Source organism: Xenopus laevis, chromosome 3S, assembly GCF_017654675.1.
Source record: "Xenopus laevis strain J_2021 chromosome 3S, Xenopus_laevis_v10.1, whole genome shotgun sequence".
Taxonomy (NCBI): Eukaryota; Metazoa; Chordata; class Amphibia; order Anura; family Pipidae; genus Xenopus; species Xenopus laevis.
Genome location: NC_054376.1, coordinates 32,471,354 through 32,495,163, shown reverse-complemented (window position 1 = coordinate 32,495,163; position 23,810 = coordinate 32,471,354). Strand labels below are relative to the sequence as shown.

General features: G+C 39.5%; 2 pseudogenes; both read right to left on the bottom strand.

Annotated features, from left to right (window-relative positions):
* Positions 1–1,215: 1,215 nt before the first annotated feature.
* Positions 1,216–12,913, bottom strand: LOC121393117 (annotated as a pseudogene).
* Positions 12,914–17,266: 4,353 nt separating this feature from the next.
* Positions 17,267–23,135, bottom strand: LOC108712296 (annotated as a pseudogene).
* Between the last annotated feature and the right edge of the window lie 675 nt (positions 23,136–23,810).

Below are 23,810 nucleotides of genomic sequence, written 5' to 3'. Positions count from 1 at the left end.
AATTGATGCATCTTGCGCTACTGTTTAAAGGAGGATCTGTTTGTTCGGCAAGGTCACCATGTAAGCAGGTCGGCCAAAGTGAGCTGATCCAAGGGAAGAAAAAAAATAAAAACGTATGGGTAACCCTGGGTGCCTGGTGCAGCCCTGTGGGACATGGACTGGATAGAAGGTCCGTAAATCTTTAAATGTAATAAATTATCTGAAAAATAATGGGCATCAGCATAACAGGAGGTGACCAACAGGCCTGGACTGGTAATCTGTGAGTTCTGACAAATAACAGAAGGGCTGCTGATGCCATAAACAGTCACTGTGGAGTGGGTTGGTGGGGGACTTGTTGGGCCTCTGGTACTTGAAATGCCAGGGTCTGTTTTGAGTCCCAGTACAGACCTGGTGGCCAAATACCCTTGGGAATATGGAGTCCCCCGCTACATCAGAGTAACTACCAATTGGCTATTTATATATTTTATATATTTATATTTTATTGTCATTTTTATTTTGTGCAATAGAGGGGGCTGTCACATGGCCTACCACAAACATTTCATTATAAACCATTTCACAGAAACACTGGGATACATTTACAACACAATAAATACAGTATTAGAATTAACACTGGCAGGTGCCTTCATATGCTTTATACTGTACATCCTCATGATCCACCCAGAAGTTGTAACAAGGATTATTACATCTGAATTAAAAAATTTCATACCCTCTGAAAAAATATTTTACAAAACGCTTTTACACTTGTGCATACACACACAATAGAAAGAGTACAAAGAGAATCCCCTGAACCCAAGAGCAACATTTTAGTGGTCGGCTTCTATTGTGGGAACACAGAAGTTTCCTTCCAGGCAGTGGCGTAACTAGAGGTCACCGGGCTAGCCTGCAACGAAAATTTTTAGAGGGGCCCGCACTATGATCGCCATCCTCGCTCCCACTTCCCATCTCGCCCCAGCCCACTCACCCACTGACTTGCTTTCCCCTTCCTCGCCGCAGGTAAGAGAGCGACTGGGGAAGAGGCTTTTTTTTGTTAGTTATAGAGGACGCAGACCCCACAGTCCAGACCCCCTTGTTCCCAGATCCCCCCTGCGACTGCTGGATCTGCTTCCTCTATGGTTACCCCACTGCTTCCAGGTAGATGGTATTGCTAATGTGAATAAAGTAGTGTTATAAAGTAGTTTCACTGCCTCTGTCTCTGTGGGGTTCTACATCAACATCTCAGTCGTCATACTCCGATTCCATCTCGACTTTTACTTGAGGAACAGTGTTTATTGTATTTCTAGAAAAGCCAATGGCAGAAGGAGGGCAGGAGATTTTCAGGTGAAGCGTTATACTGTGAAAGAAAATATAATCATGATGGATGAACCTTGTTGGCAAAGTGTCTGTAGATTATTATAAAAAAAGAATTGACAATACGCACCTGCGATCCACATCTGATCCGCTGGGAGAGGTGTCTCCATGCAAACCCCCTGAGCGGCCACCTTTGTCCTATATTTGAAAAAAAAAGATACTTGTTTCTGTTTAATGCCAGGAATCCTGATGTATCACATATTATAGATTTCAAATAGTGATCCCTTTGGCCATGGTAGACTAAAACTGCATCAGGGGGTGAACACAGCTAGCAATGAACTATGTGCTGAAATGGTGTAAGCCAGGGATCCACCACTACAAACAAAGGGGGGGGGCTGCAGAGTCTAAATCATTTATTTACATAATATACATTAACATTTAAAAATATACTTTAAATGGGCTGCTGAATTATATAAATGTGGTTACACGTTAGATCACAGTGTTTTACTCCCACACTTATTCCTGTTATAGTTAGAGCTGCAGTATTTCTGGTCAGGTGATCTCTGAGGCAGCACACAGACCATCACAAAATGGTGGCTAAGGGAAAAAATGTAAAAAGGCAATATTTACTGATATACATACATTCCAGTCCAATAAAGTTCTTTAATAGGCTATGTAATATGAAATAAACTGTTGATTATGTATTTATTCTAGAGGCATATTCTAGAGGCATAGTTTTCCAAAGAGGGCTTTGTTCATAGTCACTTTCCTTGTCATTACCTCGTCACTGTCAGAGTCTTCTTTGCCTTTTTTCTTCTTGGACTTGTCTTCTTGTTTTTTTTGTCCTTCTCGGGCAGGATATCGTCCAGTCAAGCAAGATCATGCTGACTAAAAACCCAGTTGAGCATTTTTCTCACCATTATCAAGCCAAGGATCTAAGTAGAAAACAAGATGGCAGTCAGACCCTATGGCAGTGATCCCCAACCAGTAGCTCGTGAGCAATATGTTGCTCCCCAACCCCTTGGATGTTGTTCCCAGTGGCTTCAAAGCAGGTGCTTAATTTTGAAATCCAGGCTTGGAGTAAACTTTTGGTTGCATAAAGACCAGTTGTATTGCTAAATAGAGCCTCCTGTAGGCTGCCAGTTCACAGAGGGGTTACCAAATAGCCAATCACAGCCCTTCGTTGGCATCTTCAGGAACCATTTTCATGCTTATGTTGCTCCCCAAACCTTCTCACATTTTAATGTGGCTCACAGATGAAAAATGTTGGGGATCCCTGCCCTATGGCACAACCCCCATGCCACCATATTTGTTAGGTGTACTTGTCAGGGTCATCAGTGAAACATTATACAAACCAACAGCTTGAAGCTTTTTTTTTTACATTCCTCACAAAGCTAAAGGAAGAAGTGGAAAAAGCTCCAGGTTATTAACGAGATCTTTAATATATAGTGTGTATAAGCTGTCTGCTGACTCTTGGGGGCCGATTCATCAAGGGTCGAATATCGAGGGTTAATTAACCCTCGATATTCGACTAGGAACTAAAATCCTTCGACTTCGAATATCGAAGTTGAAGGATTTAGCGCAAATGCTACGATCGAACGATCGAAGGATTATTCCTTCGATCGAACGATTAAATCCTTCGAATCGAACGATTCGAAGGATTTAAATCCAACGATCGAAGGAATATCGAATAGTCGAATGATTTTTAGTTAGAATCCTTCGATTCGAAGTCGTAGTCATAGTCGAAGGTCGAAGTAGCCCATTCGATGGTCGAAGTAGCCCAAAAAACACTTCGAAATTCAAAGTTTTTTTACTTCGAATCCTTCACTCGAGCTTGATGAATCGGCCCCTTGAAGTCTACATAAAAGTCAATTGTCCACAGCCTCCTAAATAATATAAAAAGGTCAATCAAAACGAATAATCTCCTTCAAACCATTTTCTTGATCCCCAACAAGCAGTCCATTGTCTTTTTCACAAAGCGGCAGAGCTTAGAAACTCCAGTGAAAGCACAAGAAGAAAATTCTATTAATGAGGCACTACTTTATACAGTACTTGTTGTCTTTGTGTTTTCTTCTGAGCTTTTAAGCGCCGCCTTCAAATCCCAAATTCTATGAATGAATTCCAAAAGAAGAAGAAAGTCTTGTGATGTTGAAAGCCTAGCAAGCAGAGAGGAGGCAGTTGACCTTTCCTTGGTCAGTTCTAAGCAGAGCAACATCAAAAGACATTGCTTTTCTCAAGAAATGTATTTTCAGCTGACGTTAGCGAGTCTTAAATGAGTGGCTTAATGTCCTTCTAGAACACCTACTTATATACAGCGACATCTTTCTGAGTTTCTCAATGTATATCTCCCTTTCAATCAAACCATTATGCGGTATAGTCCTCACCATGACTGGGAAAATAATGGCAGCAACTGTCGACTTGAGGATCCACAGGACAGCAAGGCAGATAATTTGGACAAGAATGAAGAGATGGACTCTGCGTAAAGGGACATGCCGAAGATAAGCATAGTCAGGCTGATGTTTTGCTGGCATCATGAAGAGCTTACAGCGATCTCAGAACTGAGAAAGGATAAAACAATGTCAGTACTGGGTCAGGTTCAGATTAGAAGAGTTAGGGACAGGTGTGGGTCAATGTTTTGTTGACCTGTTTTTGTTACCTTTGTAATTCAAAATGGTACTCATATTAAGCAGTTGTACATTACACAAACAAAAACTTCCAACAACAAACCATTATCTTTCTATGACACTTGAATATTTTGGTATGAATCCACCTTTGTCTAATATTTGAGAACCTTGTTGTTTCAGCATGTCAGACATAGTTCAAAAAGGTGTTCACTCCAAATCTGACTTTAGCTGTCCTTCAGGATGGGCTTCAAGGAAGTCAAAAAAGCAGAGCCAGGTTAAGTAGTATTTGCACCCAAGACAACACTTTATGGCTCATGCTTATACACTCCCCCAACCGCTTGCCAATACCTTATCCCATGCAGGGCTGTATTTATATATAGGCCCCTGAGGCCCGGTGCCTAGGGCGGCACGGTTTTGGGGGCTGCCTTCGGGTTGCCTATGTTTTTATTCTTAAAAACCCTCCCCACCCTCCGCCATGGATTTCCATAGAAAATCCGGTGACAGAGGTGAGGGGTAGGGGGTCCAAGGAATACTGCTGACGTCACTTCTGCTGAATGGGTCATGTGATGTCAGCGTCCACAATGCAGGGGCATGTTTAGGTTCGATGCCTAAGACATCATCGGACCTAAATACAGCACTGATCCCATGATCCCATGTACACTTGATCAGTTACAGCCCCCCCCCCTGCTCATCCATTACCGGCCCCCTCCTCCTGTTTGCTCTCCCCATTTGTGTCTCCACTTTTGCTCCAGAGGCACGTGCCTCTCCTGCCTACCCCTAGTTCCAGCCCTGCAAATTGGCATTCAAATATCTCCCTCATGAGGATGTGCCCCAAAGTCACTGCTCCAGGCACCCCTAGGGGGATTGGCCCTGCAGTTTGTGAACCACTACCTTAAGAATTACCACATTTTGGAAAAATATCTAAAAATCAAAATGTGGCATTTTGAAAACAATGCCATTGTTCTTTAAAATAGTAGCTATACACCAAGCCTAACCAAACACAGTAACTGTATGGCAAAGATTTAGAATTAAGTCTGTCCCAACATTTCATAAACTCGGTACATGCACCTCTTATTCTGGGGACGTGTCCCTAGTTAAAAACAAATGAGGCAACGCATGATTAAGCCTGAATAACACTGTATTGAAAGTCGAGTGAATTCTAACCTGGATTCCATTGAGTGAAGCCACTCCCATATAGAGGAAGACACCATAGAGAACAGGCATTGGGATATACTAGAAGAGAAAGAGCATGGTCAGTAGCACAGAAACTATATCAAATGAAGCTACACGGATTTGTAGCAAATGTTTATAGTAATTTGGATAAAAATATTTACTTAAAGGGGTAGCTCACTCACCTTCACATCCTTAGACTGACATTGTGATCGGCCTATTTCCACGTCATAGCCCCGCCCTGACGTCACGGTTCTTTCCCATCAGATCACAGCCCCGCCTCCCCCGGAGTTCGTCTGAGGGAAAGGTGGCAACCCTAATTTATTCCCTAAAACCTGTACACTGGTTCCTTTTCTATACAACAATGCCAATGGGGATCTAACTCTTTCTTACATTCCTTGGTCGAGCCAAGAGCTGCTCATTTAGGTAGCCCTGAACCTGGCTATCTTTTCTAGAGAGACCTATGACAGAAACTAACGCTTATTGAATTCTATCCTAGGATAGGTTCCACCTTTCACTTCCTTCCCTTGGGGAAGCTTCTGGCAAAAAGCCCTAGAACCGCACGGCTTTCCTTTTTATATAATAGCACACTGCCTTGTGGCTAAATTAAGAGTAACCAGGTGTCATGCTTTGACCCAGGACAGTGAGAATTATGCCCTCCATAGACTAAAAGGCCCTTTAACAGCCAAACTTGAGGGGATTGCACATAAGGCAGGAAGTGACGACACGCAGGGAACACAGGAAGAGTCACGAGGGGAACACACACACCGGCAGGGCCCCTAGACCGAGATTGCAGCCTGTGTAAATATATATTCCTATGTGTGATCGTTCTTCATACTAAATGTGAGTGCAAATTTGTTTTAAATCTTTTTATACTTTTTACTAAACGGTGTTACACTATCCTGGATTTATATCGCTCTATGGGAACATGAGAAGCTGACAGGAGAAGGAGGGGGAGACCTGCTAAATACTATGGGCCATATACTATACCTACAGTTTGTAAGTAGGCAATCCAGCCAAACGGTGGTGGAAAGATATTGGAGAAACTTTGCATGTCTCCAATAAGAGTTTAAAGGGGAAATACACTTGGACACTGGGTGGTTGTGTGATACTGAAACATATTGCACTATTTTGTGTTTCTGCTTCTTTCTCTGTTGCCGTAGGCGCTGATCTACATATACATTTTTGGATACAATAAATTAGGACACTGTTGATCAGTCTCCTATAAAATGTTTTATCATTATTCTAAAAATGAAGTTACAAATATGAATCCATTCCCCCCTCTCAAGCTCTGAGTTGCAGCTCTGTAAGCCTTGACACTGTTAGTTGCTGGTATTTCTCAGTAGCAATCTTCACCTATAGTTAAATCCCTGACCCTCAGACCAGAGGCAGGCCAAAACTGAAGGTCACCCAAGATAAACCCTGCCTATCACTGCCCCCCACTACACGCTTCCACCTCCAAGTAGAAGCTGTCTCTGTCCACTGTCCACTAGTCCTAGCGATCCCACCAACACCATTGTTCCATAGGTGCATGCGTCTTCTGCCTACTTTTACTTCTGGCCTTGCCTCAGACTTGCTAGCAGCAATCAAGACATGGAAAAACTCTGTAACAATGGTTCTCAACTGGGGTGCCACCTTTCCGGTTCTGAGCCGGCAGCCCATTTTTTCGAAAGGCTGTTTGGGTCAAAACTGCTTGCCCGGTTTTCCAGATTAGGACGTGGTGATCGGCCAGTTGCTGTTTGTCACATCATAGCTCCTATTGACAAGCTGAAACTTTAGGCTGGTGCAATAAGTTCATTATATAAAATATGGCATTTTTAACCAAATTCCTTTCTCCGTAAGAATGCACTTCTTTTGCAGTTTGCATTCACTATTTCTTTCAAGATTAAAGACTTTTTTTTTGTCTACCGACAGTATCCATGCTGCCAAAATGAACAGCTGGAAGCCCTGTTGTTTCATATCCATTGTAATAGCAATGTAAAAAGGTTAAAGAAAAATAGAAAACTAGCAAAAAAATGTATGTGAATTGCAGCATAGTGTGTCTATGAACCTGACGTTTACATAGATTCATATCTGTATCTGAATGGCAGCATCATTGTGGTTTTCTGCCCAACCAGAGAAGATGCTTTACCTGTATGTTTTATGTAAGTAATAGGAGAAGAAGAACACACAAAAATGAGAAAATGGGATCAAAATAGATTGACAAAGTTCATGTACAAAGCAAAATTCCCTTTTGAGGTTCTGTTTACTGGTGGTTTCATAATAAGCATTTATCACTTTCATGTAACTATATCAGACATTCCAGGCGTCACATCAGATTCAAATAAAAAGACTCCCAATACAGAATAGGGATCTAGACTCCCTGGGATATTAGGAAAAGATAGACTTATGCAATTACATAAGCAACCACTGGGTGGTGGTACAGATTCAATTACTTTACTGCAGCTGAGGGTCGCTCCTTACTGCAGGAAATCAAGCTGTAATTTCTCATGCTATATATAGTATAAGCCTGGTAAATGCTGCTACAGCCATAAAAACAGAATAGCAGTGATTTATTATAAAAAAATAGGTAGAAGTTGCCTTGCAGTACTTGCTGGCTGCCTGTGCTCCATTCAAAACAATGTCCTCTAGTGCAAGAAGTGAATATTCAACTCACGCTGGCATGTCTGAACTGGTCATAGGTTGTACAGGGGTTAGAACATTTCTCTGTTCCACAGCAGGGGCTTAGACCCATATGAACACGCCACCTGCTGATTGAAAGGGGTTTTTCACCTTTTAAATGAACTTGCAGTATGAATAGGAAAGCAATATTCTGAGATAATTTGCAATTGGTCTTTTTAATTTGTGTTTTATAGAATTATATAGCTCTTTAGTAGTAGTAGTCAATCATGATACCTTGTGGAACAAACATTGATCAGATTGGTGAGGTGTATGATGACCTGAAATGTTGAGTTAAGCACCATACATGCATTTTTTTCCCTTTACCTTAAACTCGGTAGTCACTTGTAGTTTGGGAGTATCTAATCCACAGAGAATGTCAAGACCAACAAAGATTAGAATGGACATGAAGATTGAAAAGTCACTAATAAGTTTACGTAGCTAAGAAGGCAGCATAAAAGAGAGAGAGAGGGGAAACAAGAATGGTAACATGTTGTAGAAGAGGTATTATTCAGTTATGAGTCTGCTTAACATTTCATTAAAAGATGATTGGTTGTTACATTTGTGAACATATTCATATTAGAAAGCTTTTCATTATAATTTAGAGTACTTACCGATGCTCCAGACAGGGTCACTTCTCACATAAATACTATTCTCCATTACTTATCCCAAATCCTACACTCAGGGCCGCTATCAGAAATCGCAGGGCCCCAATACGAAAACATTTCCTGGGCCCCTGGGCTGCACCCACCACAAGCCCCACCTACAGGTCCGCCCTCCCCACCCCACAGGTCCACCCCCACCTCATACTAAAAAAAAAAAAACATTGGTGGTTATGGTTCCCACATGTTAATAAAAAAATATTGGTGGTCAGGGCCCCCCATTGAAAAAACATTTGTGGTCAGGGCCCCCCCATTAAAAAAAAATGTGTGGTCAGGGCCCCCCATTAATAAATATTGGTGGCTAGGACCCCACATGGGAAAAAAATTGGTGGCTAGGGGCCCCCCCATGTTATGAACGTCCATGTAAAAAAACTTGCCCAACCCAAAAGTTTAAAAAAAAATTGGTGTCCAGGGCCCCACCACACAACAGGGACTACAAAGAGTTACCTGCCATGTTACACTTACTTCAGTAGTGGGGCCCACCTGCTGTAAGTGAGCTGCAAACTACAGAAGGGAGGAGGGGAGCACAGGTGGCTGCATCTTCTTCCAGTGACAGCATTTTCTTCCCTTATTGGTCACAGAATTTCAAGTCCTGGTAAAGCTGCATGGTGATTGGATGAACTGGAGGAGAAGTTCAAACCTCAGCTATCCATTTCCTGAACAGCTCAACCGGGACTTTAACTCAGTAATGGACAGAAGATACCTCCCCTTGTGCTCCCGCCCTGCCTTCCCGAAGTCGGCAGCTCTCAGAAAGATGGGGGCCCGGCTAATCAAGAAAGTGCGGTGTGGCTGGGCCCCCCTTACCCTCGGGGCCCCCTACAACTCTCCCCACTGTCTCCCCGTGATGGTTGCCCTGCCTACACTAGTGAAGGATTTTTATTTGATTCTGCATTCTTTAATGAATATACCCCAAAATTTGGCCTTGACAGGGGAAGTTGGTCAAAATGCCTCTCGCCACCAGCTAGAAATCGCCAGGGTTTAAATATTAAAAGAACATGGGCTTGGGACATAGGCTTTACTATAAAATGAGATGAAAATATTACTTTTAATTTCTTCTTGTTTGTACAAAACAGAATACAAAATAAATATGTACCTAATTAAGCTTTTCCTTAACAAAAGATTTTTTGTGCCCTTGGGCTTTTTTTTGAAGACAAATTGGGGGGTGGGGACTGAGAGCTCATTGTATTTTTCTTCACCTTATTATTGATTAGATTATTGTTTATTAGGAAAGCAAAAACGTATGTTTTTTTGGGAAAATTAAGTCAGATCAATATGGTATGAATAGAATGCAGTTTAGCAATAGCAGGGTTTTTCATTTTAACTTTCAATGTCTATACAGTGGTAGGGCACATGATTATTAATTAATACATTTGTTATAATCAAATACAATAATATTGACAATATGATGGCATACAAAGGCCACTTGAATTGAAGTTCTCCACTGAAAACACCAATGCTGGTACAATACTGGTATATAATTGTCTAAGAATGAAAATGTCAATAAACTTATTGAATTTAGACTTTTATGGGGTTATTTATCAAAATCCAAATTTTTCTGATTATTTTATTAAAAAAAAGTTTGATCAAACTAGAATCAATGATTTGACTTTATTTATTATTAATAAACCTTGATTTTATCGGATTGGGGTAAAATTCGAAAATCCCAAATTTATCAGACTTTTGCCCAAAAAGCCCAAAATAGTCAGATTTCCGGGCTAATTCCAGAGCAGATCACAGAAACTTCCAAATGGATAAAATTATAGAGGACATGTCAATGTAAGGTTAGCATGTACACTTTTAGAATGAAGATTCTGAAAGAATGATAATTTTAAATACTAGACAATATTTGTCATACAATAAGTCATACAAACCCAAATGAATTATTTCTTGAAGACTAAAGTAAAGAAGTTGAAAAGGGACAGGCGAAGGAAGAAGGAAAGATTCAATGGAGCCAACCTTGATTTCACTAGGAACATGAAACTTTGGTGTCTCCAACTCAGAAATTGCATCCACCCCACAAAATAGAATTGTGTAGACAATAGCAAAACGCAGCTGGGGGAACAGGGAAGATATTTAGGCAAACAGGATGATTGAGACAACAGTGTATATTAACAGGAAATATATCATCAAAGTTTGGGTAAGAGAAAGTCCTGAGCTTTTATGGACAGAACATATTTAGATGTTCACTTTTAAATTAATTTTTAACATGATGTAGAGACTGATATTGTGAGACAATTCACAGCTGGTTTTCATTTTTTACTATTTGTGTTTTTTAAGTTATTTAGCTTTTTATTCAGCAGCTCTCCAGTTTGCAATTTCAGCAATCTGGTTGCTAGGGGCCAAATCACCCTAGCAACTATGCATTGATTGACTGGAATATGAATAAGAGACGGCCTGAAAAGAAAGATGATGTGAATAAAAAACTAACAATGCCTTACATAGCATTTGTTTTCTAGAGAGGGTCAGTGAGCCCCATTTGAAAGCTGAAAAAAGGCATAATAGCAAGGAAAATAACCCAAAAGCTATAAAATGTAAATAATGAAGACTAATTGCAAAGTTGCTTAAACTTGGACATTCTATAACGTACTAAAAGTTACCTCAAAGTTGAACCTCCCCGTTAAAGTTGTATTAACTACAGTAAGTACATTATTATCAGGGTAGTATAATAAAGGGTGCTGCATTTGCTATAGGTCTAGTACAGGTATCGGATCCATTATCCGAAAACTCATTATCCATTATCCCATAGACTCCATTTAATCCAAAACATTTTTAAAAATGATTTCCTTACGCCCATCCGTACCTAAGTCTGCAAATCATTCACTTTGCAAACACTATCATTAAACTTCTGACAAATAATGACAAAAACAATTTACTAAATCAATTGTGGAAAAACAAAAGCAAGAAGCTTACGACTTCACACATCTACCAAACCATTAAACCTTTACTGGAGTTAGATGACGGAGACAGGCCTAACTTTAAATGGATGACAGAAATACCTAACTCCACAGGATCAGATATTTTAAAACAACATACCAAAATCATGACATTACTCCCGGCAAGCAGATATCAGGAAATGTCACTACAGATTCTCCATAATTCATATCTTACCCCAATTAGAAGATTTAAGATGGGTAATCTCTCCTCAGATGAATGCTTGAAATGTCGCACCCCCAAAGCTAATCTAATACATACCATATGGTTATGTCCCTCGATGCAATCCTTTTGGAAGGAAGTCGCTTCATATGGGGCACAGATTGTAGGGAAACCCCTCCACATAGACATAGAATGGGCCTTATTCAGTAATTCTACATCATTCACACAAATTGCAAAAACTGACAAACACCTCATGGGAAGACTGGCTGCAGCAGCCAGGAAAGCGATACTACAACAATGGCTTCACACTGATCCTCCACCTTTGATATTGGTGAAACAAAAACTACATCACATCTTCCATATGGACTGGCTAGAAACTATAACCAAAAAAGAACACAACACATCAAAATTCTTTAATAATTGGTCAACCTACATAGCACACCTCCCACAACAAATCAAATCTCTCACGATTTATACCTTTAGACATACAACATGGTACGCTATAGAAACTCTCAACAACCATCCTTTGATCATGGAATCATCCCAATATCTAGCAGCACTACAACAAGAACAATTACTACCTGATACTGCGCCTCCCAGAAGTCATCAGGCTAACAGATTGTTGACCTTTTACCCCACCTAATCCTTATAGGACTTACGCATATGCCATTATCATAACTGAGCTGATTGTTTAAAATGTTACCAAACTGTTTTTTTTTTTTTTTTTTCTGATGTCATAATCACTACAAGTTTCACTTTATGGAAACATGTATAATTACTTCATGTGATTTACTTTATCATCTGTAATGAAAAAACCAGTTTTAAATAATAAAGACAATGTTAAAAAAAAATAAAAAAAAAATAATTGATTTCCTTTTTCTCTGTAATAATAAAACAGTACCTTGTACTTGCTCCCTTAATCCTTAGAGGTGGTAAAAGAAAATCCTATTGGGTTTATTTAATGTTTAAATTATTTTTAGTAGACTTAAGGTATGAGATCCAAAATACAGATAAATCTGCTATACCTGTAGTACAAAACAACCATTTACTGTTCAGCTGTTTGGGTTACTAGACCTGGACAAACTTTGTATCTTTTGTATCTTTTATTATACAGGTATGGGACCTGTTTTCCAGAATGCTTGGGACCTGTGGTTTTCCATAATGGGGTCTATGGGAGACAGCCTTTCTGTAATTCGGAACCTTTCTGGATATTGGATTTCCGGATAACAGATCCCATACCTGTACTACATTTCTCAGTGGCTTAAATCAGTTTAAATCAGGACTCCCTTTCTTCCCCTTATCAAAACTTACCACCTTGGGCATAAATATCCTTACTTTGGTCGGAAAGTAACGGCTAAACTTAAATTTCTTCAGTGATAGGGTCATTGAATATGTTCCAAAGAACAAGATGAAGGACATGAGGGCAAGGTCTGGCACATATTTGCACGAGTTTCCCACTAGGCTGCCGTCGTGTAGAGTACTGTGTAGAGTACTATAAAAAGGTCTAGACTATCTTACTGACCATACAAAATTGTCACTATTATACTAAAATACTGAATATCACACTACAGAATCTGCTGAGCATATTTATTGAAAGAAGTATTAAAAATGTGCCAGTGCAGTAATGCATTGTAACATACTAACCCAGACACCAGCATTCTTTATTCTGAGTGTACTAGACCAAAGTTAATCTGTGATTGGTTGCTATTGGTAGTAACCATACAGAGTATGTGAGGATTTTTTAAAGCCCATACCCCAGACAAATACAAGGTCTAATGCACAACAGAACAAACAGGCAACACATGACAGTAACAGCAGTACACTAACACAGATACCAGTGCTAATGCATAGTATTGCATAGTACATATAGTAGGGGCAGACCCTGTGGTCGTTGGTGGTCCATTAAGAGCCCAGAAAGAAGAGTTAAAGGAAAACTATACCCCCCAAACAATGTAGGTCTCTATTAAAAGATACTGAGTAAAACAGCTCATGTGTAAAATCCTGCTTCATGTAAATGAACCATTATCATAATAATATACTTTTTTAGTAGTATGTGCCATTGGGTAATCATAAATAGAAAATTGCCATTTTAAAAAATAAGGGCCGCCCCCTGAGATCGTAAGATTCACTGTGCACACATACAAACCACATGTTAGGTCACATGAGCCAATTAACAGACAGAGTTCTGCCTTTTGCTTCCTCACTTCTTCCTGTTACAGTTAGTGTTGTAGTATTTCTGGTCAGGTGATCTCCGAGGCAGCACAGATAGAGTCACGAAATGGTGGTTCAAGGCAAGCGATGTAAAAGGGCAATATTTATGTAAATATATATTCCAGTTTGGTAAGATTCTTTAATATGTCATTCAATTTAAGTATTCATTTTGGGGGTATAGTTTTCCTTTAACACAAAATTGTTGTTACTTCCCATGGGCCCCTGTCTGCATTGTGGGATGTATAAACACAGGCTGGGAGGCGTAATGTAAGTTCTGAATATGATGGTTGGGAGCCTAGAACATTTGTTTTGCAGGGGTCCATGGAACGTTGTGTGCGCAGCAGTATAAATAGACAAAACACCAAATTGGGAACACCACACATATACAGATATCAATGCTATTGTACAAACATTAGTACATACATATCTAAGTTCTCTTTGAGTGATTGTATGGGTACAGGCAGGGCCGCCATCAGAAATCACAGGGCCCCGCACAGTAAAATTTTCTGGGCCCCCTGGTCCCCACCCACCCCAGATCCCGCCCAAGCCCCATCCCAGATCCCACCCACCCCACAGTAAAAAGTCCACACCAGCACTAAAAATGGTAAACCCCCTCACTCACATGTTATAAAAAGCCTTTGGTGTACAGTATAATTAAAAAAAAAATTGGCGGACAGGGTCCCACATTGGTGGTCATTGCCTCCCTACAAGTTTAAAAAAATTGGTGGTCAGCCCCCTCCTATAAGTTAAAAAAAAACTATTGGCGCCAGGACCCCATAAAAGTTTTTTTTTAAAAAAAACATTGGTGGTCAGGGGCCTATATAGTATTAAAATAATACATTGGTGGCCAGGGGTTTAAAAAAACTACCGGGGGAGCAGGGGGTGCGATTGGGCCAGGGCCCCCCGGCAGCTCACGCATTGCTGATTCCGCAAAAATAGCGTACGGAGGGGGGTGGGCTGCACTTCCCGCACCAGGTCCCGCCCCCCTCTAGTTATGTTACTGGATGGCGGCCCTGGGTACAGGTTCTGGAGTGCTAAGATGGGAGCACCACTGGTAGGTACAAGCTGAGCTCTGTAAAAGTTCAGTACAATGGCACTTTAGAAGTCCTGTACATAATGTCTGTCATAGCCAGTACAGGGCTTCCCAGGAGTTTTCTGAATTACGTGCAAACCAGGAGCATTCAGTGGACATCCATGTGCCACGCACCTCATACCTTGCTTCATTTATTTTTTATGAAACCCCAGATCTGAGAAGAGAACGATGAAGAGGAAATGAAATAGAAGTACTTACTTTGCACAATGGACAGCCAGATGTGCAATGAATAAGAAGAAATGTAGCAAATATCAGGCACAATAGTTGTTCTTAGCAAAGAATGTTAAGCACAGGCCCTTTCTCTCCCTCTAACTACTTTTGAGTCAGATACATCCCTTCTAAGTGCATAGGTGCCCTGGCAAAACTGAACATTTTGCTGTGCTGTGCTGGCAACAAAATATCTGAAGTTACCTTCCCACCAGTGTTATACCATATGCAGATATACAAGGTAACTTCAGCCTACTATGTGATTCTTATTCAATGCATATGTTTTCCCACATATGTCCCTTCTGCCATCTGTTTTACCACTGTAAGAGTCAACATTTTATATTGGTTGTACTAATTAGCGACTGCAGCAAACTGGCAACAATTCTAAGCAATTCCCTATGGTTTCCACTCACTCCTGCTTTAGGACACTCCGTTAAAATGTTATCTACCACAGTGTGGAGTCTGTGAGAGCCCTGTAATCTGTAGGACCCTGACTGTCCTCCAATTATGAAAGACTGTAGGAAACAAGACAGAGATTTAGCTTTATGATAATACAAGGGGTCATTTATGATCGCACTTTCCCCCACATTGAGTTGTGTGTTATACTCAGCATAGGTCCACTCATTTGAATATCTTCTTGTCCCCCAATCTCCACCTGTCTTGGTTTTTATAGCCTACTTTATCCCCATAATGGGGGCAAATTTACTAAAAAGGCGAATTTTCGCCTCAGAAGGCTTTGCAATACTTTGCGCAAACTATGTCAGACGTTAATTCAAAGCACATACTCTAATTTATCAAAAAGCAAAGTTACATTTCGTCAGACTAACGCTGGTGAAGTTTCAGCAGTGAAAATTCGTCAGTATTTTTAAGTGAGCTTTCGCTAACGTTACTTTCTTCCTAGAGAAACTTCATTAACACACTTACACTTAGGTCAATTTGAATAGAGAGGCTACATATACGTCAAATATGTGTCTCTTTTAATGATGTTGGTGCAAATGCTTGAAATGGCCACTTGTTATTAAAAATGCCCAAGGAAGCAAAATAAAGACAAAATTGATCAACTATTGCCCTAGACATGGGCCCTAAAAACAAATGTGGGATGATCTTCAAATGGTTAAGAAAATATTTAAATTTACAACTTTTAAACATAATCCCACTTCAAAATATGAAAACACGCCAGGGTTTTGTCTTTTTTCCAGCATACAGGATATGATGTCATTGATTGAAACTTCACCTCATTAATTCGCCAGGTATAACCTGACAAAGCAGACTCTGGCAAAAAGGGTAACGTATTGGAAACTTCGCTCTTTGATGAATTTGTGGAGTAATGATTGCTTGCCTGGCAAAAGGGTGCGAAACTTTGCGAGCGCTGAGCTCTTCCGCTAGGGAATTGTCCTCTATGCCTTTTAGTAAATTGTTGATGTCCAAGTGTAGTTTTGTCTAATTTTTGCCCTTTTGTAAATCTGCCCCATGGTTTCTCCACCCCTCTCTACCCCCAGTTTCTCCTCCTTATTTCTTTGTTCTACTTCTCTTCATTTCTTCTTACTTTCCTGCCAGCACCCCTCTATCCACATTATATATTACCACTTTTTAACTTTTCTTTTTCTTTCCCAGCATAATTTACACTATTTCATTTTGTCCTTTATTTCTTCTCTTTCCCCATGTGTCCTTTGTCTCTTATACTTCCATCTTTTCTATTTCATGACATTTCTTTCTTTTAAATTATTATATAGCCCCTTCAGACTTTCAGTTCTCCCCAGTTCTGTCCTTGTACAGGTATGGGATACATGATCTGGAAACCTGTTATCCAGACAGCTCTGAATCACAGAAAGGCCATCTCCCATAGACTCCATTTGATTCTAATTTTTAAAAATGATTTCATTTTTCTCTGTAATAATAAAACAGTACTTTGTACTTGATCCCAACTAAGCCTATTGGGTTTATCAATGTTGAAATTATTTTTTAGTAGACTTAAGGTACGTGGATCCAAATTACATTCAAATTAGATCCATTATCTGGAAAACCAAGCATTCTGGAAAACATCCCATAGCTGTTGCCTACTTTCTGCTCTGCTTTTTTTATTTTTTTTGCTAGACCTTAATGTACAATATTCAACCCAAATTAACTATGTAACCTATAGTGGTAATTTATACTAATGTATTGTTAAATATGACTGCAGATAAAGAAAAATAGACACCTGAGATTACAATACTGGTGCCCAGCACATTAGAAATTTGTAATCTTTTCTTCTAATCCCGTATTAGAAATTCTTAATCTTTTCTTTTATCATTGTTGTATATATAATGGACAAACAAAATCTGTTGACTGACCTGGGTCAGGTGCAACACACTCGCATCGGTATAATGTGACTTGGTCAGGTTTGAAGCCAGAATTAATTGGATAATACTTGAAAGCTCCAATCATTTTTTTAATGGCATCATAGATGAAGATAAAACTGATGAGAGTTGAGAATCCCTCCTCTGTGAAACGCGTGATGTACTGAATAATGAAGCTGGAGTCAGTAGCGACAAGAATAAGGCACTGCAGGGCAGAGTGGAGCCCAATCCACAGACGGAATTCCATATAATCTATATCATTACCTCTGCAAGCAACAATATTGTATTACTATTCCACAAAATTTTAAAAATACCATTTGATTTTTTTTCAGACAAGCTGTAACAATGCTATATAATCAGATTAGCCGTGTAAGTAATTGATATATGGAGGTTAATTTTTCCATTTGATCAGTACAGTACTGGGAGAGATGAAGCTATTAAACCAATCTCTTTCATCAAGAAACCAATCTCACTAATTCAGTAGATAAATTAAAATATATCATTATAACAGCACATCATGTAGCTATTAAAAATAAATCTTCGAAAGTAAATTGAAAATAAACTTCATCTTCATGGAAAAAAAGATCTTCAAGTGGGAAATTAAATTCATAGAAAAATGGCCGGATATTTTTGGAGTCGCCAACAAGAGTTTGATTGGTCACTTTATGATTCCATTGGATTGTCATCATCCTATCATGATTACAAAAAGGGTTGACGGTTGTCTTTTGTCTGCAGATGCAGATGGTTATTGATTAACATTAGATGATGGAGGGGAGCCAACTAACTGGATTGATAGATGCGGATGTGGCCAAAACTTTAGGCCATTATTGCTCATCTCACAACAGGAGATGATAATATAACAAGTGACCAGTAAATTCTGGCTGCTGATTGGTTGCACCTGGTGTAAATGTTGCCTGCTATTGAGCCTAATCATCAACACCCCTTAAAAAAAGGCCATGAGATGTTATTTTAGTACAGTGACCCAACCAGTGGCTTGTGAGCAACATGTTGTTCGCCAATCCCTTGGATGTTGCACCCAGTGGCCTCAAAGCAGGTGCTTATATTTGAGTTCCTGGCTTCGAGGCAACTTTTGGTTGCACAAAAAATGGGAATGCTGTCTACAGAGCCTTCTGAAGCCTTTTCAGGCAACATGGGGCTACCAAATAGCCAGTCACAGCTCTTACTTTGTACCGCCGAAACTTTTTTCATGCTTGTGTTGCTGACTAACTTTTTTAACATTTGGATGTGGCTCACAAGTAAAAAAGGTTGGGGACTACTGGTTTTGTACTTACTTGCTAAAATCAAACAGGAGCTTCTCAAAGATGAGAATAGGTCCAGTGCTGCTCAAGATGATAAGAGGTTGCCCAGCAAAGAGGCAAAACACAGATCCAGCCATTGCAGTTCCCAGGAAGCTCTCCATAACTCCCTGGAAGGATATATAGAATAGTTAGGAGCAAATCAACATGACTCTACCCAGAAACTAAATCTCTTTTCTGATTGCACATGTAGAATATGCCTCCTTCAGCCTGCCTTCATGAATACAGCACTGGAGAACACAAACAGCACTTTATTCATGGAGGGAACACAAGTCAATTTTGGTCCATTTGGGAACATAAAGACCTGCATATGTTTTTGTACTAGGCACCTATGTTTTTGTTTCGTTTTTCCTTTCTTAAAGCAAAGTAATATGGTGATATCAACGAAAACTTGTCACTGTTTTTGGTTTGGCAAATCTATTGCTAATTTGTGGGTCAGTCCAGGAAGGGCATTCAAGTTCTAACTGAATTCGCTCTACACTTTAGGCAATATAATTTGCTGCCATTTCTAGTTCCTTTACAAGTTCACCAGTCTCTACTGTAGAGTAAATTGGAAAGACATGGTCATTTTGTCATAGATAACTTTGAATGAGAATGATATTAGCCCTAGCAGCTTTTAGTCTTCCCTTGCCAAACGTTTGTAGTTGAATATGAAAGCGGATAGACATCTCTATAGTGCTCCATCCCATACCTGGTAATTATCGTGGCATCTCCAAGTAGCCCCCCAAATGTGATGGCGTTGGTAATACAGCCCAGGTAGATGAACAGAATGGCAGAAATTGACTGGATATGAAATGCTTCATAGATATCACTTGGAACCCAGGGAAGCCTCCTCTTGATATCCAGATACAAACCCCCGCAGAACCTACAAGAGACATTAACCTGTTATCTTAAATGAAGGCCTTTTCAAACAAACATAAACTTATATAATTGGGGTAAATTAACAGTGGACTTACCATGGCCTAGTATCCCCATGCCTTTGTTAAAATTTACCCATACATGTATTTTAGCAAAATAGAAGGGTGTCTACACCAAATACACATAATATGTAACAATAATGGCAGATGCAGGGAGTAAGGCCTTGCTTGTTAGATCTTCCCACTTAATTTTTGTCCTTTCTGGAACTATGGTACTGAAATAACCATGTATCCATACATCTATAACCAATCAAATGCATAATCTTAAAAGGGGGCTTGGATAAAAAAAAGTCCTAAGACATCTGAAAGCTTCTAGTAACTGTGGGAGAATGCTCACAATATTATAATGATATAGCTACCATAGATTATAACGTCAGTTCTCCTGAGGTCTCAAACTGTAATTTATGGGCACAAAGTGGCAGTACTAAGTTTTGCCCTAGCTAAATCACTTGCATTAACTTGCATTTTGATAAGGCAGAGGAGACTCAACTAGTAAGTGATAGTTAGAAAACCACAATCTGGTTGTGACAGCATATACTGAATTTGTAATCTTCTCACCTCCCAGTAAATGAAAGTTCTTCTCCAATCTCATGGGCAGCTGGCATCTCACCATCTTCACTTGCCGCACCACCGCTTCTGGCCCCTCCTCCTGCTGAGCCATTCATCTGTCCAGCTTCATTAACTGAGAACATTGATTTTCTACAATAGTCATAGCAGAGATGAGGGACAACACAAAAGGCTGCAGAGCCAACCACTCAACATTGTCTGAATTCCTATTGTCTGAATAGTCAAGGGCATCACTATTGTCTTTCTTCAGGATTATCTGAACAGTTTTTAAAGACCCACTTGTTATGCCAATTTTTAATTCATTAGCCTAACCTAAAGGGATCCTGTCATCGGAAAACATGTTTTTTTCAAAACGCATCAGTTAACAGTGCTACTCCAGCAGAATTCTGCACTGAAATCCATTTCTCAAAAGAGTGAACAGATTTTTTTATATTCAATTTTGAAATCTAATATGGGGCTAGACATATTGTCAATTTCCCAGCTGCTACAAGTCATGTGACTTGTGCTCTGATAAACTTCAATCAGTATCCAGACTGTATCCCTTAAATTTAAGAAGAATTAATGAGATTTCAGTTTTAGGGGGAGAAGAATGGTTGCTAAATGTTTGGTTAAGTATGTATCTCTAGATCAGGAGTCGTAGATGCACCAAACAACTTAGGGAATGGAAAATTGCTTTTACAAAAAGTCAATTCTTTACAAAATGGGAATACATTATATGTCTGTATACTTGAAATGTGTGAGTGCATGTGAGCACTGATTTATACTCATTTTCATAACTTTGTTCATTAGAATATATGTGCGAACTTTTTTGGGTGGTCCTATTCTGATGGTTGGGTCCCACTCCCCAGGAGGAAGGACGATGACTTCATCTAAAAACTCATCTATTCCTGCAATTAAGTCCTCGCTGTCTTTTGCTTTATAGGCAACATCGCTAAATATCTGAAAAGTAAAGCCGTTGCTTTCTTAGGAATTTGATAGAATTTTGCTCTTCAGCAAATTATAGATTAACAATAACCACACAACAGAAATGATGCCAACAAAATTCATGCCTTTATTTTACTCCTTGCTTTGCCCAATATAATAGCTTGGTCAGTTAAACAGCATAGTGCTAGGTTTACCCAGTTTTAATGAGGATTTTCATTTTACTCACATCATCCACCATCAAGGTTGCAATGGCTCTGCCGATTTCCGTGTACGATTTGGCTTTCCCCATTGGACCCAACAAAATGAAAATTAACCTGTCCAGAAAAAGACACATTAAGCTACAAATATTTAAATTAATTCAACCTCTGATATTCCCTTTAGACAGCCTTTTATTTTTATTGCAAAATACTGCATGTTGTTAGCTCATTTAACCTAATATTACCTTGTGGGTACAGGGACCTCTGTAACCCCTCCCAGCATTATGGATTGGACCAAACGGACAAAAGCTAAAAAAGGCTTATCTAAGAAATCCACTTCTCCGACCAGAACATTGGAGGCCTCTGCATCTCGAGGAATCTTCTTGATGAACTTGTTCTTTAGCTGAAAGAGTAACAAAGACTTTAAATATTCTCCTCCCAGCTCCCCACTAGTATCTAATGACTATTTAAGAAACAAATTAATGGCAGATAAGGCATCTACAAAGTTTCATTTTGGTGATAAAACTGTACCTAGTGCACAAATGATGGTGTTTTAAGATCCTAAAGTTTGGGGAAAAGACCCACTGGCTGCATTATAAATAGTAAGGTCCAAGTCCTAATAAACACAGAATTCCAACCAACTTTTGGAGGGTAAGTAATAAGAGAAAAAGTATAGACACAAATTACTAAATTAATATTGAGAACTGAATAGCTTAGGTAAGAAGAAAGGCTGTGAAATATCAGTTCTTTTGGGTGGAGTAAAACAATTTTAGGGTGATATGTCAAGATGATGCAAATTTTCCTTTTCAACTACAACATTGAGCATACATGAGATTATCCCCATGAGAGCAATACATTATGAAATTATCAGCCTTCAAGGTGGTGTTTGTAGATCTCCTTAGTGCTCTCTAGATTATGCATTAGTGGTATGTTTCTGTATAAGAATGATTTTCTTTGCTACATTTACAGACTGCATCAATCCAAGGGGAAAGACAAGAATGAAATAATTCTTTGATATTAAGTCACACAAATAGTTTGTAGCTGAGATAAGGCAAAAGTAAACCCTGAAGAAGAAAGCAGGGTATCAGCCTGCTATAATTATCAAGAGACCTATACAGCCCAATTTATTCATTACTATACTTCAGGTATACTCATCCATTAAAAAATAAGTCACATATAAATGTAGAATAAAGGTCTCAGTACCTGGTCTGAACTTGGAGCCTCCGAAATGTCATTCATGCTTCTGCTCTGTGCATGCACTGAGGAATAAAGTACATGCGAGTAAAAAAAGGACTCTGAATAGATAAATAACTAGAATGACCAAACATGCTACTTTAAACCATTCCCACCAAGTACTGAGTTTGTACCAACTCAGTACTTAACGATACTAATAAAATATTGGAAGTTTTGAACTAAGATTTATGCTGCAAATCACAACCAAGGAGATATATTTATATGTAGGTCTTAAAAATACAAAAATAGCAACGTTATTGTGGTTTCAACCAAGTGCATTCAACAACCTTTACCAGAGACGAGGTTTTATTTATTTAGTATGGTCTATACCCATCACAACCAGATGTTAAAGATTGCACCAAATATTATGAGATCTCTTAGGGCTCATGTCGGAACGTGTGGGCAAAGTGCTACATGCAAAAAACAGGTACAAAATTATGTTTATTGCCGCTGACAGGATATGTCATCAGAGGCACAACTGGCTCAATGGTGCAGTTATAAAGGAGGTGAACCAGAAACTATATGTATTGCTCACTACGTAGTACTGTTTGCAACAGTGAAAGTAAATGAGCCCTCTGGGGTGCAATACTGATTTTAACATTTCCTTACGTAGTCGTCCATAGTTGGAATTGTGCAGCATCCTCAGCCAACAGGAGTACCAGGAGTTTGAATCCGACCTACAAGGATTAGCAAGTGGTAAAAAAAACAACTTTTATGCTAAGGCCACACTAGGCGATAGCGCCGCGATTTGACTCGCGACTTTTAAGCCGCAATCGCTGGGGAAACTTTTGCGCTGGCGTCTATGGGGAATCGCGAAAAATCGCCAGCGTAAAAACACACGCGGCGATCTTTTCTCTACTGTCGCTCGAAATTGCCTCGCTAGGCGATTTCGAGCGACAATACAAAAAAGATCGCCGCGTGTGTTTTTACGCTGGCGATTCCCCATAGACGCCAGCGCAAAAGTTTCCCCAGCGATTGCGGCTTAAAAGTCGCGGCGAAAAGTCGCCGCGAGTCAAATCGCGGCGCTATCGCCTAGTGTGGCCTTAGCCTTACTATATCAAGACTGGAATAAGATTAGGTAAGAATCTGACAATGTCATTTCTTTATCTTTTTTTTTTATACATGGTTGTACAGGTATAGGATCCCTTATCCGGAAACCCGATATCCAGAAAGCTCTGAATTACGGAATGGCTGTCTCCCATAGACTCCATTTTATTAAAATAATCCACATTTTTAAAAATGATTTCCTTTTTCTCTGTAATAAAAAAACAGTAGCTTGTACCAACTAAGATATAATTAATCCTTACTGGAAGCA